General features: G+C 33.3%; 1 long non-coding RNA gene and 1 other non-coding gene across 2 annotated transcripts in view; both read left to right on the top strand.

Moving 5' to 3' along the window:
• LOC142987093 (uncharacterized) overlaps window positions 1–12,305 on the top strand; it is an 86,302-nt gene extending 73,997 nt beyond the window's left edge. The window contains exon 3 of the long non-coding RNA XR_012960506.1: window positions 12,168–12,305. This is a non-coding gene — a long non-coding RNA (uncharacterized LOC142987093). The remainder of the gene's footprint in view (window positions 1–12,167) is intronic.
• Window positions 12,306–12,957: 652 nt separating this feature from the next.
• Window positions 12,958–13,031, top strand: TRNAI-AAU (transfer RNA isoleucine (anticodon AAU)). The gene has a single exon. It is a non-coding gene; the product is annotated as a tRNA-Ile (tRNA).
• The last annotated feature ends 276 nt before the right edge of the window (window positions 13,032–13,307 follow it).

Here is a 13,307-nt window from a genome sequence, read left to right on the forward strand (position 1 = left end):
AACGATCAAGATGTACTCCATAGGTACAGTAACAAATAACAATGGAAAGTCTACCGAATGGATTCTTTCACGGAAAACAAGCTAAAGTAATTAATTTTATAATAATGAAAATATTTCCGATATTTACATTTAAGAAGGACTTTTCCTCATTGAAAATGCATTGGCAGATCTTAAAATCAAAATCAAAATCAAATAATTTATTAATTTAGGGCAAATATTGACACTTTTTGGGCAAATATTGTTACAATCACTGAATCTACGACTAGCTCGGAAAGGGGTAGAGCCATATCAGAAGAGGTAGTAAGAAAATCACGGCCACTCTTTGCAATCGCCAAAAGATTTACAATGTGGATGATACAATAATTAATCATGCGAGGAGCAAAATTTTAAATTTATCATATGCTGTTCTAACACAATATAGAATAGGACTATAGTACTATAATTCGGTTTGGTTGTTAATCTAAGTTATTGTAAGGAGGAAGAGATAGCTATCTATCTTTATAACTAACTATAGATAAGTAACATGAGTAGCCGGGATTTCTTTATTGATAACGGACTTAAGAACGATGAAGCGAACATAAGCGAAATATCAAATGTCGCCACAGGTGCTAGAACTTAATACCAGAAATAACTTCAAACTTATTTAACCACATTTTAGTCGTATATTGTAAATCGTTGGAATATATCAGCTCTAGCTATTTCATTAAATTAACTTAATTACATTTTTGTATGTCAACCGTGGGAAGCTAAGTTTATTTTGTTAAATAGAATTTTTCTTTCTTAATTTATTAATAATATGCGTAATATTATGCAGCTAGTTAGCCAGCTAGTTTGGTTTATTTTTAAGCCGGTTAAACAGCTAAGAATTTGTTTTATCATTACAGTTAATTAATACGTTTCTGGAAACATCTCTGCGTGGCATTTTGCATTATCTACCTGGTCTACCTACGCTAATTAAAGTATTCGAGAAGCTAATACTATGTACAACTTACATTGAAAGGTCTCTAATTAAAATATAGGATAGCTATGGTTAAATCCATATAACACATTGTTATGAAGGCTGTTTAGTTCCACAAGATCTAACTCTAACACTCAAAACACAAACATAGAAATGAAACCAAGTCCCATAAAACCTAATAAATAATACACACTGCTAAAACCCGACAAATGTCAAACTAACACCCAAACATGACCTTTAACATTGCAAGCTGCGTCGCAATACTCTGACGCAGGCTTCCCTCGTTCAAGTGCAGGGCTGTTAAATCGATGCAGCAAGTTCAAGGCTGCACACCCCTGCGTCCATCCCTCCCACACCCTCCTCCCCCTCCCCTCTCGCCCCCTCTCCTTGTACCCTTCACCTAGAGCTTGAAACGTCTCCCTCTGACTGTGACGTCAGGGCGCCATTCATGCTCGCGGCCGGTCGATAAATCTGCCGGGTGGATATATGGTACAAGGTAGAAAAGATTACTGTTTTATGTGGTTTTAGTGACAGAAATATTTGGCCATTATACTAATTCAGACATAGTTGACATCAAGACCAAATCTGATGTCGCTTAAAGGTTAACATATCCTCCAAAATTGCATTAGATTGTTTAACATTTGCTTTAAATAAAATAAAGCTTTCAAGTCACTTCACTAACTATTCAGAACATATTTTTATCAATTTTATTAGTATAGATAATAAATAGACCGCAAGTCTTAGAAAGGCAGTAACGTGAAAATTATGAAACAAATTCAAACAATAGTTGTATTAAAAAACTTCTCATTCAAGATTGAAATAATTTTCAAGTTCGTGTAATATTCAACTACGCCGTATATATCCCACGCTGTAAGCCTCTGCCTTGCACCACACGTACCGTGAGCTACGTCGCAAATATAAACGTGTACTGAAACACAGAGTTTCAGAGAAAATGAACGACGGTAACATTTTGATCAATGGGAACATGACTACCTTCTGTATCAGTTCTAAGAACAATAGATAATAAGTATACTTACTTTTACCCGTGACTTTGTTCACATAGAAACGTCTTAAGAGGTTAAAATATATTCCATGTGCAAAATCAGATAATAAAATCTCTGTGTACCGAATTTTATTTAAATATTTTCGGTAGTATTTGCGTGAAATAGTGACGAACATCCATACATGCACACAAGCTTGTGCGTTTATAACACTATATTCTGACTACTATTTTTCGTCCGTGTGAAAAGACTTCCTGAGGTTATCTTACGTGTGATCCAGGTTATAAACTCCCCGTATGCAAAAATTCAACAAAATTCATTAGATATTTTCTGCGTTAACGAGTTATAAACATCCATACAACTAAACAAACTTTCGCACTTTTTGTATCTGCCCGGGACTTCATTCACTTGGAACGATTTTCCCGGGTAAAAAGAAAACCCTATATGTAAATCCAGGTAATAATCTAACTGTATGCTAAATTTTAGCAAAATTCATTCAGTAGTTTTTTCGTAAGAGAGTTACAAACATCCATACATTCACACAAACTTGCGCATTAATAAAGTATTCTTATGGTTTCAACAAACAATTCTCAGAGCTTATCAATGGCTGTCTTGTATTATATTAATAGATGAGGATAAAAGAAATTGATTAATATCTTTATTACATTATACTAGGTTATAAATAGATGGTAATGTTTGTACAGTCTTTGTTTGAAGGTCGTTCACCTGTTACAGTCATTTTGGTAATGGATTTATTTATATTTGGTAACTTTGTTAAATACGTGGTTAATCTTTAATGGAGATAGTTAACTAAAACTTCCTTTAGGAGGTAATAATAAAACTGATTTTTACACTATTATAAAAGCAATTTAAGCGGTCGTTCGTTCTTATTTTAGTTTAGAACGTGTTTGTAAACTAAGTAATTTTTATATTTTTACTTCATTGTACTACTATTAATTTGAGTATACCTCTAGTATCTGTTATATAACTTTCTACTAGTTCATAATCTCAGCCGGGAATCCTCCACTGCTGGACAAAGGCCTCCCCCATCGAGCGCCAATAGGACCGGTCCTGGGCCGCCCTCATCCATCGGACTCCGGCAACCCTTACCTGGTCGTCGGTCCATCTTGTGGGGGGCCTGCCAACACTACTAGTTATTTATAAATAAAATATTCAGGTGCGTTTTACTTGAGCAGTACTCGTAACCGGCGGTCCTGAATGACAAAATGTATGGATGAGAATGAAGCAAAGAAAGTTTGTAGAGTTCATACCAAAAGGCGTCCTTTGGTCTCTACATTTACATATAGGACCTACTTCTATGGGAAAAAGTCGTCATTTTATATTCATTATGTATGTAATGTATTTTATTGACAAAGTGTTAAATAATTATAAAATAAATAAAAGTTGTCAAAGTGTCATTTTTTTTTTGCGTATGTATTTATTAATTAGTACATCATTATGATAACATCGGTAACCTTTTCATTTGTTTTTCTTCTTCAATACCACCTTGTTAGCGTGTCAACTGTAAATAAAATAATATTGAATTATTGTACGAATATTTACGAGTTCCACCTATAAAGCTTTGTGAAATTAGTTCCGTAATTTGGCTTGATAAACAAAAACAAACGACGTTTTATCACGCCGTCTTAAAAGGCAAATGATCGGTAGCAGGACTTTCCGATCTTTCGACGATTCTAATCCGACGTCGGGTTACATCTTTATATATATAATTCTTCTGTAAATGTGTATGTCACTGAACTTCTCTTAAACGACTGGACCGATTTTGATGAATTTTTTTGTGTATGTTCAGGGGATCTGAAAATGGTTTAGATTCACAATTTAGTCGCTGGACAATGTTTTTTTAATTAATTTTTAATTTATTAGTAACGTGTAGACAGGACAACGTCTGTCGGGTCCGCTAGTATTCTTATGATTTTGTCGTGAAAGTACTACGTATTGTGCGCAGATACTTTATCTATGCAGCAATGAATTTTACAATTTATTAATTATAGAGTAAAATTAATCTTGTTGGGATGGGAGAAAGATTCAAATACTACTTACTTATAGTTTGATATAAAAGGTTTTGTTTATAAAAATGTTTCTCAATTCCCACGTTGTTGAAAACTATGATAGATTTAGATATAAGTACACAATTCATACAAAAGAAATACCACAGGACAACGTGTTTTGATTGTAACAGGGGCGTAGATAGACATTCACTTCCTGACCTCCCAAAACGTACTTTTTGTCAGAGTTGTCTCGATGTTGTGTTGTGTGTGAGAATATCTGCACCTAGTAATCTTATTTTTATTTAAAATGTTACTTTAGAATAAAATGAAGCATTTTGTTTCATTTTAATTTTTAACTAAATAATGAGTGGGATCCAATTATTGTTAACTACTACAATCAAAAATGATATTTAATCTCAATTTTGTTAAATAAATACCAATATTTTCATATAAAACAACTATTTTCGCAAACCCGAAGGCTTTGCATAACCTTTCCTGCAGAACGTTCTAGAAATATTAACATTTAGTAGATTGTGTTAACCTTTGTGAATGTACGAATATTTTCACGTTTCGTTTGAACGCTCAATGTTTCAGCTGGCATTTGCAAGACTCATCTCTGAAAGGGCAAACACTACGTCATAGTATCCACAGTGGGAGTGAGGACAATGAAAAAACTTACTAGTACTTACTATGATATTGTAAATAAATATTATTTTATTGTACTAAAATACAATGTAAAATCACGCGTTTTTCCAATGCGGTAGGCAGAAGTATCGCCACTTGCTACGATCATTAATAACTCATATAGTTACTAATGAATACTATATGTATAATTTTGTGTAGCGTATTGGCGTAATAATATAATATGATATTTTCAACGGTATATGTTTTATCTATTTTCTATTTATTAAAACACTGTTAAGTTAATCATCGTCTAATAATTATTAATAATTTCTATGATACATAATTTTATATATTACTAGCTGACCCGGCAATCGTTGCTTTGCCATATAAATAAAAAAAAATAGTGTCATTCAAAGGTATGAAAAATAGATGTTGGCCGATTCTCAGACCTACTCAATATGCTCACAAAATTTCATGAGAATCGGTCAAGCCGTTTCGGAGGAGTATGGCAACGAAAACTGTGACGCGAGAATTTTATATATTAGATTACTTCTAAAATTTTGCGTTAATTGGAAATAAAAGGAAACTGAAGAGCATCCAATGTAATTGACCCATCCTCAAATAGGAAAAAAAGTAGGCAAGGAATCGTAAGCATCTATATAATCTCGCAAACTACACCAATCTTAACATTAAGGACTTATACTCAATGGAGTAGAACAAGCAATAACATTATACATGAAATGAAGCAGGGCAAGCAATGTAGAGCAAGTCTAATTTACGATGCCGCAAGATGTGTCGTGACGTCAGTCCTAGCTCCTATGTAATACATACAAGAATGTATAAGAAAATATGTACTAGACAGTAGACGAAAGAAAGTTTTGATACTAACTGAACTTCACTTGATGACTTAATTTGTATATACAGATAAATATTGACTGGCATATAAAAATAGGTGTATATTTTTTGATTTCCTTAGCTGATTACAAATTATATCAGATATCCGGACTATTATTATTTTTTGCCACGATACAGGCATGCATATGTGGAGCCCACGGAATCCGCAGTTTTATATTCAAAATGTACAATTTATAACTATAACAATGTCTTTATCTTATTATTTATAACTTTATCGTACTTATAAAAAAGCATTCTATAAATGTGATAGAAATCTTTAATGTGATCAACGTATTTTTCATTTCTAACCTTACAATCGTGTATCCCCGTATTGAGCATCGCACCAACGAAATACATATGTTTAATACGTATTCCTGTCAAGAGCTACAATATCATTGATTCTTCTTACACCAATTGCGCAATATTTGTAACATGGCAACCATCTCTCAAATTGTTTCATGTTCTACATGCATAATTATACGCACGTCAGTTACCCACAACCCTCGCACTGGGAATAACAACCCCTTTGCGATAATTGGACATAATTCGATCCGTACTGAGGGGAGACATATTATAATTAAAGGCACATATCTATCAAACTGCCTAATAAGTAGATAGAGATATTTATAAAAGTTTACTTGATTCAACTCATAAAAACCTTTGAAAATCCTGTATGCAAGTATGCTCTAGAACACCTATAGAGAGAGTAAATAAAAAACCGCCAAACAAAACAATGATTTCCTAACAAAAAAAAACGTACCAATATATTTGTTTAAAAAAAATTACCTGCCGCATCCCATAGATTTGAAAACTTAACATAAATGTATTCCTTAAACGTAAACAAATACATATTACCAAAGGAAAAACCATTTATAACGTTCTTTTAATCTAAACAATGTAACCAAACCACAAAATATTTCTGTCCGAATATGCACCGAACATTTAAAAGTCAGACAGAACGAGGGATGCAAATAAAAGTGTTTATAATTACCAGAAGGGTAGGACCCGTGGCTACGAGGGCTACAGACAAGCACCTCTCATGACTCTACAGTTTTGAGGGTAAGTGGCTTCATTCTCCACTGAAAGATATAAAATATACATTAATATATCGACACCCTAAAATTTACGTTCCCAAATTTTGCTTTTAAACCGTATGAAACTTGAAACTAATCCGATTTTGATTAACATAGTTAGTGATTATGGTAATAAAAAATATCGAATCTTTGGTAAAAATTAACACACAATTAGCAAGAAAAAAGGTTTAAAATTAAATATTTATTGAGCCGCTACTTGAGTTATAGATAGTTCGTAGAACGCTCGTAGCTCGTAGAGCTCCGTCGTAGCAGTTCCACCGAATAACAGTCCATTAACGCCTTACACGTGTCATTTCATTCTACACCAAACTAAACATTACTACACTAAACAATTGCTTGATACTCTCAAAATAAACTAAAGTATTTTTGCATAAATATTTCTCGTATCGCTTTCCGTATACCACAGTCCTGCCTCCACGCCCTGCTTCCACGGGTAGTCGCGTGGGCGTCTGACGTCAGTGCGCCCTCCCCGCTCGCTCCCCTCCCCCCAGCCCCCTTCAACTTGACATTCGGGTGCTGTATCGATTCGCCAGAACTCTGCAATGCCGAGGACGATCGTGTTTACATTCGCAGACTTGAATGAAGCGGAGCGGTTTAATGCTGGGTAGTATTATAAAATATTGATTCATTTTAACTTAGTATACTTAGGAACATGTGGTTATTTTTAGATGTGGTGGCAAGTTATAAGTGTAAAGTGTAGTATATAGTGTGGAAAGGGAATGTATTAGGAAGGAGAGTTAACCTTAGATAGATTGGTTAGATGACTTGTAATTTATCATGTTCGAGTTTATGGCAGTAATTTTGCATTGACTCGATATTGACAACATTTGTATGTGTGATACTTACTTAGCTTTAATATTAGTAGGAAGGCTTATTGAGGTGAATAATATGCACAAAAATACGATGCAATATGGCTTTAGGCTGCATTGTGGTCCGAATTAAGACATACTTAAAATATATTTTGTTTAGCTGGTTATGTAATCATTGCTATCTTTTATTTTAAAATACAATTAATTAAAAATATCACAAGCATTAAAGAAAAACAATTAATAAAGCACGTATCCTAATTTATACATTTTTGCGAATATGGCGTCAATTTAGATACATACTGGCTGCATGGCTTAAGATTTTCTAATCCTATCATATTTTAAGATTAACTTCGTCTTGTGATGACGACAGTGACGCAGTAGAACCTTCCTACACTACGATCTGTGAATTACAAATATTAAGTGGGAGCGAGAGGTCCGATAATAGTTGAAGTTAGAAAGAAATGGAAATAGTTTGCAGAAGTTGACTTGTTATTGCGTAGTAGGTTTTAGTACTTACACGCGGACTATCCTATTATTATTTCTAGGAACTCAATAGCCAAGTCTTTTTTCCAACAATGTTAGAGTCGGCTTCCAGTCTCACCGGATGCAGCTGGATACCAGTATTTTACATGAAACGACTACCTATCAGGTTATCTCACCTCCACAACCCAGCCACCTGGGTTATAAAACTGGTAATATTTATATGAACTGTCTTACAAATAAATCGTTGTAAGTTCTGATTAGTTATAGTGTTTTGTCACTTTCAGTCAATTTTGAAATTTTATGTGAGTGAAAAAGACAAAATACTGTTTAACTAATAAAAATCACGACGTTTATTAGTAAAACAGTAAGAATATAATAATATGGAATTCTGGTATTTATGTACAGGTGGGTGAAAGAACAGGACTTTAAATTGTTGTTATTTTTACAAAAATAACATAAAATTCAGTAATTTACACTTCAAGCTTCAATAAACTAGAATTTCAGCTTTGTATCGCAAACAGAACTTGTTGATATTTTCATAGAATATTTTAAAGTTTATTGAGATTACAATTTCGAAGATCTTTTTAATCCTCACTTAACAAAAGACAAAGAATATGTATATCATGTCGTTTGAAAAATCTTTCAACAGAAATGTAACAGAGTATTTACGAGATACGAAAAGTAAAGTACTTACATTCTTATCAATTTGAAATACTTCTTTGTAACCGGTGCTCTTCGCAAATCCTTTGTAAAACATTTATTTGTTACTAAGAGATGCCTCGTGTTGTGAGAGACACGTGTTGATTTATCGATCCGTTAAGTAATACACAGGAATATTGTGTATTGCCAATGTCCTTCTAATTACTGGAGTGTTTGCGAACAAGTTAAGACGGTTAACAAGCCATTTTCCGTACTTAGTTAGCTCTTATACTACTGATTGTTCGAAGAAATTCAACTTAAGTAGGTATAGCATTAATTTAGTGATTTTTCGAAGAAATACGACTTGGGTTATTAGAATTGATTTGGTATTTGTTTAAATTTATTATGTCGATGTAAAAACCTATGGGGAATTTAATCTCAATTATTTTTCAAATAGTTACGAAAGTAATTACAAGTTATGCCCACTACATTTTCAGGTTCCTAGTAAACTAGTCTTCGAAAAATGGCGATTATTTTATTCTAAGCCTAACCCCTGAACAGATAGACTGTCTAATAGATAGAGTGGCACCAAAACTAGTTGAATACCTATAACTACTTAATTACCTCATTAGTAAACTCACATACATAAGTAGAAGAAATCGCGATACAAACTACCAAGCTACCCTAACAAATTGGCGAGTCGCCACCCACGTATCTATTCGTAATACGATAATCTCCCTCGAGACAAAAACTTCTATTTTTAGCACACCGTGGCCAATTACATTCATTAGAAATAAATATAAATCTTACATTCAACCACGAGAATTAAAATGGCGAATATTTGAATGGAACGTGCCCTAAGGGAGTGTGACGTAAGAGGGAAAGCTCTCGCGTGGGTGTTGCCGCTGTCTTTTCATGATCATTTTATGTCGGACAAGTAATGTTTGTTGTTCTGTGGGATTTTGTTATTCATACCTACTTTAGTTTGTAGTTTCTCACACGTTTTCTTTGAATCTTTGTGCAATCATGAATAACAGAGCGCTTGACATTGTTGCCATAGAATTTAGGATTATTAATCTACGCCATTCTACGTAAGTTAGATTTGGTATGCAATTATGCATACAATATTTGTCGATTTTCAGAAACAATAAGTGGATGTTTGTATTATTCAAATAAAAATATAGATTACGAAATAACTAATTTTCATATGAATTGTTCGACTTTTTTCTGAGTTCATATTAACATACATAAGTTTTATAAATGTCTTTCGTACATAAATCAAAATACATGTAAAATTCATCAATATCCTGTTAACAGGTGTGCCGTTAGTCGTGTAGTGACTAACAACTGTAGATAGGTAACTATAGGTGTAAAGTATATCTGCATATCTACAGAGGAAGTCAGTGAAATTAATTAATTAATGATAATGCCCAGCTAGCGACTACAATTATTATGAGTCAGTAGAATCGATCACAAAATTGATGTCATTTTTTATACATAGGTGCTTACGTCATGCTGAAAAAAAAATAGGTTTTTTTTTATATTATAGTTGTGGTACCTATTCTGTACTACGTTTTAAGCAGGTAACTCTGAATTACGCAGAATTTAATAATTGTTATGTAAAATATAAGTAAATCATTATGATAATGAAACTTTTTAAGGTAAACGCTTACCCCCTGTAAATTTTTATGACACAATATTGAAAAGATTTATTGCCGTTTGCTCAGCGACGGCCATAAACGTAATCTATGATTTAGTTAGTAATATGTGACTGTACCTATAAGACAGACTGTACCTATGTCAAATACTGTCTACTTGCAGTAAATAAGTAAAATTAATCGGATCATACATAAATAAACAATTTAGTATTTAACAAATAATTGAATGCCCTCTAATGCAATAATTATTGAGAGAAAATCTGTAAATTTTGTAAGTATATAAACAAAAGAAACAGTTTAAATATTAGGTCGGGGAAAAAGTTCTTTCCCATTATAGTATGTATGAACTGGTTATTAATCTTTTCTCTACACAAAAAAGCTCAATATTTGGGTTCGCACGAGCTCACTGGAAGAAACCTAATGAACCGTGTACTCATTTGTGATTTTTTTTCCCTATTTCAAAAATCAATAAGCTTAACCACCATTTGCAAAACTTAAAAATTTATTTTATTAGTATACATACGTGTCGTCACTTAAAAAGGGTTTTTGGAAACTCCAACACCTAAGGGGGTGAAATTTATTGTGGGGGAAGCAGCGGACGGAAAGCTAGTTCATTTTAAACTTTGCAACAAGTTTGACAAACGCCTTAAACGTCAAATTCAGCAATACATCATAAACAAAATATAAACAGTGATCGGACAAAGGCGTGTCTGGCATTCAGCCAAGTGAACCGGTTAACACTGGTTGTTTATGTGAAATATGCACTTGGATAGCGTGCCAAGTTCCTTCATTACTGTACACACCTACTTGCATTAGAAAAGTTGCAATTATTGCATTACATATTAGCGAGGCGAAGCTTTTTATTGCACTTTATTTAATTAATATTTAAGTTAAAGCTTTGTTTAATTATGAAAGTTTTCTAGCAACAGTTCAGCTTGTTAAATGTTCTCTAGTGCTTATTTCAGTGAGACATGTTGTACTTTTCCTAAATATATCTACTATTTTAAGATTATGATCATGTGTGACCAAGTTCGAAGCAAATAGAAATATTCTTCTTATTCTGGACTTAAGTTTAATTTTATCTGAGTGGGTAATGATTGTAATGAATGAATTTAGTAAGTTTCCATCAGTAAGATATTCAGTTTCCTATTGTCTGTGTTAAAGGATTTCTTTTGTAGGTAGTTGGCAAGCAGTTACAGACACGTGCGAAGCATTAACCGTGTCGGTAAGACTGTTTGCATTCTAGGTAGCACCTTATTAGTAGGAAACAGAATAAAATATATGAGTGAAATTATTTAAGTACTAGCTGACCCGCGCAACTTCGCTTGCGTCCAATAAGAGAGAATGGGTGAAATTTTTCCCCGTTTTTGTAACATTTTTTACTGCTACTCTGCTCCTTTTGGTCATAGTGTGATGATATATAGCCCATGTCCTTTCTCGGGTATCAAAATATCTCCATACCAAATTTCATGCAAATTGGTTCAGTAGTTTAGGCGTGATTGAGTAGCAGACACACAGACGGACAGAGTTACTTTCGCATTTACAATATTAGTATGGATTCAGGCTTTTCACGAATCTAATGACGTGATGTTAAACGTAACTTTTTGTGTACCCCTATCTTTATGATTGCCAACTGAACTCAAAACTATTGCACTCTAAATCGCGTACGCGTATGGTCTATAGCAATAGTAGAGGACACTATGTATAAACAATAATGACTATAGTTCCAGTCGAGAAAAATTTAAGTATCAAAGAATAGTACACAAAAGTACAAAAAAATCAAAATTAATTAATGATATTGTTTTAAAAAGTCCGTATTCTTTATTTTAAACCAGATAAACTCTATTTTCTTCTAATAAAAGTTGGCATCTACCTTTCACCCCTATGATTTTTGCGAATCCTCTTTTATCAAAATAGTCAAAAACATTCACGTTGATAATTCCTTTAAAATATCCATACATTTACGTTAACTTAACAATATTATTCTCTCATTTTCAGCTCAACGTAAAATGCGAGAAGAGCGTCGGTCAGTACCCGTCGGGCCCTGACCGTCACGTGACCGATGACGTCAAACACAACCTGCCGGGTGGGCGCCGGCATCGCCTGCCGTTGACACACACACACGTTTGTAAAGACCTTGTCTCGTAAACCCACGGGATATGGAAACTGCTAGAAGGAATTGGCTTTTGTTGATTGGAAGTTTTTGTTGTGTTAAAATAAATAAGTTGAATTGTTTTTAATTAGTGCCTTGATTTCTGCAAAGATGAAAAATAGGAATAGCAATAATTTTTTCTTTATATTAAATATTGCATAAAGAATATTATCATATTTTACGGAACTAGAACTATAATAGTTATACGGAATTAATTACACCTGCTTGACATTTTCTTTAACTGACTGCGAACTTTTCTCTATAAACGTTCTACTAAGACTAGCAGCGCCATCTATCGAACATTGTGCGAAGCTTTACTATAAGGAAAATTACGTTAAAATGTCGTAGAAAAAATCTTTGTCGCATAAATATCATTAATTAAATTAACTAACTATTGTATATGAACAAGCTAGCTCCTATCTTATGTACCTACAGTATCTATTTTTCATCGGTAAGAAACATGTTCTCGAGCTATTTTTTTAATATTCCTACCTTTTTTTAGTAAAACAATTTGGTTGAAAAGCTAGAGTAGCCATAACATAAACTTACAAGCTTTGTGTCCGCCTTGCAATTGCATTGAAGATGTGTTTATTATATAAGTAGATACTGGCTTATAATTTCAACTCCAAACGCATCGGCCCATTAGCTCAGTTGGTTAGAGCGTCGTGCTAATAACGCGAAGGTCGCGGGTTCGATCCCCTCATGGGCCACATTCTCTTTTTGCTTTTCTTCATCATTTTAGTAATTTATTAGCGTTATCATTTTAATCATCATTTCACTTGAATAACATATTATAAGAATTGAATTCGGTTGAAGGCAAAAATATTGCTTACGCACATTTATAGCACGCATTTTTAACAATTTAGTTAAAAAAGTAAATTATTATTACCTACCTATTTCTTTTCTTAAATGTTATTTTATATTACCATGCAGGTGTTTCGCTTAAACAGAACGGAATTTTTATTTCGGGTAAGAAAAAAACAATA

Source organism: Anticarsia gemmatalis, chromosome 3, assembly GCF_050436995.1.
Source record: "Anticarsia gemmatalis isolate Benzon Research Colony breed Stoneville strain chromosome 3, ilAntGemm2 primary, whole genome shotgun sequence".
NCBI classification, from domain to species: domain Eukaryota; kingdom Metazoa; phylum Arthropoda; class Insecta; order Lepidoptera; family Erebidae; genus Anticarsia; species Anticarsia gemmatalis.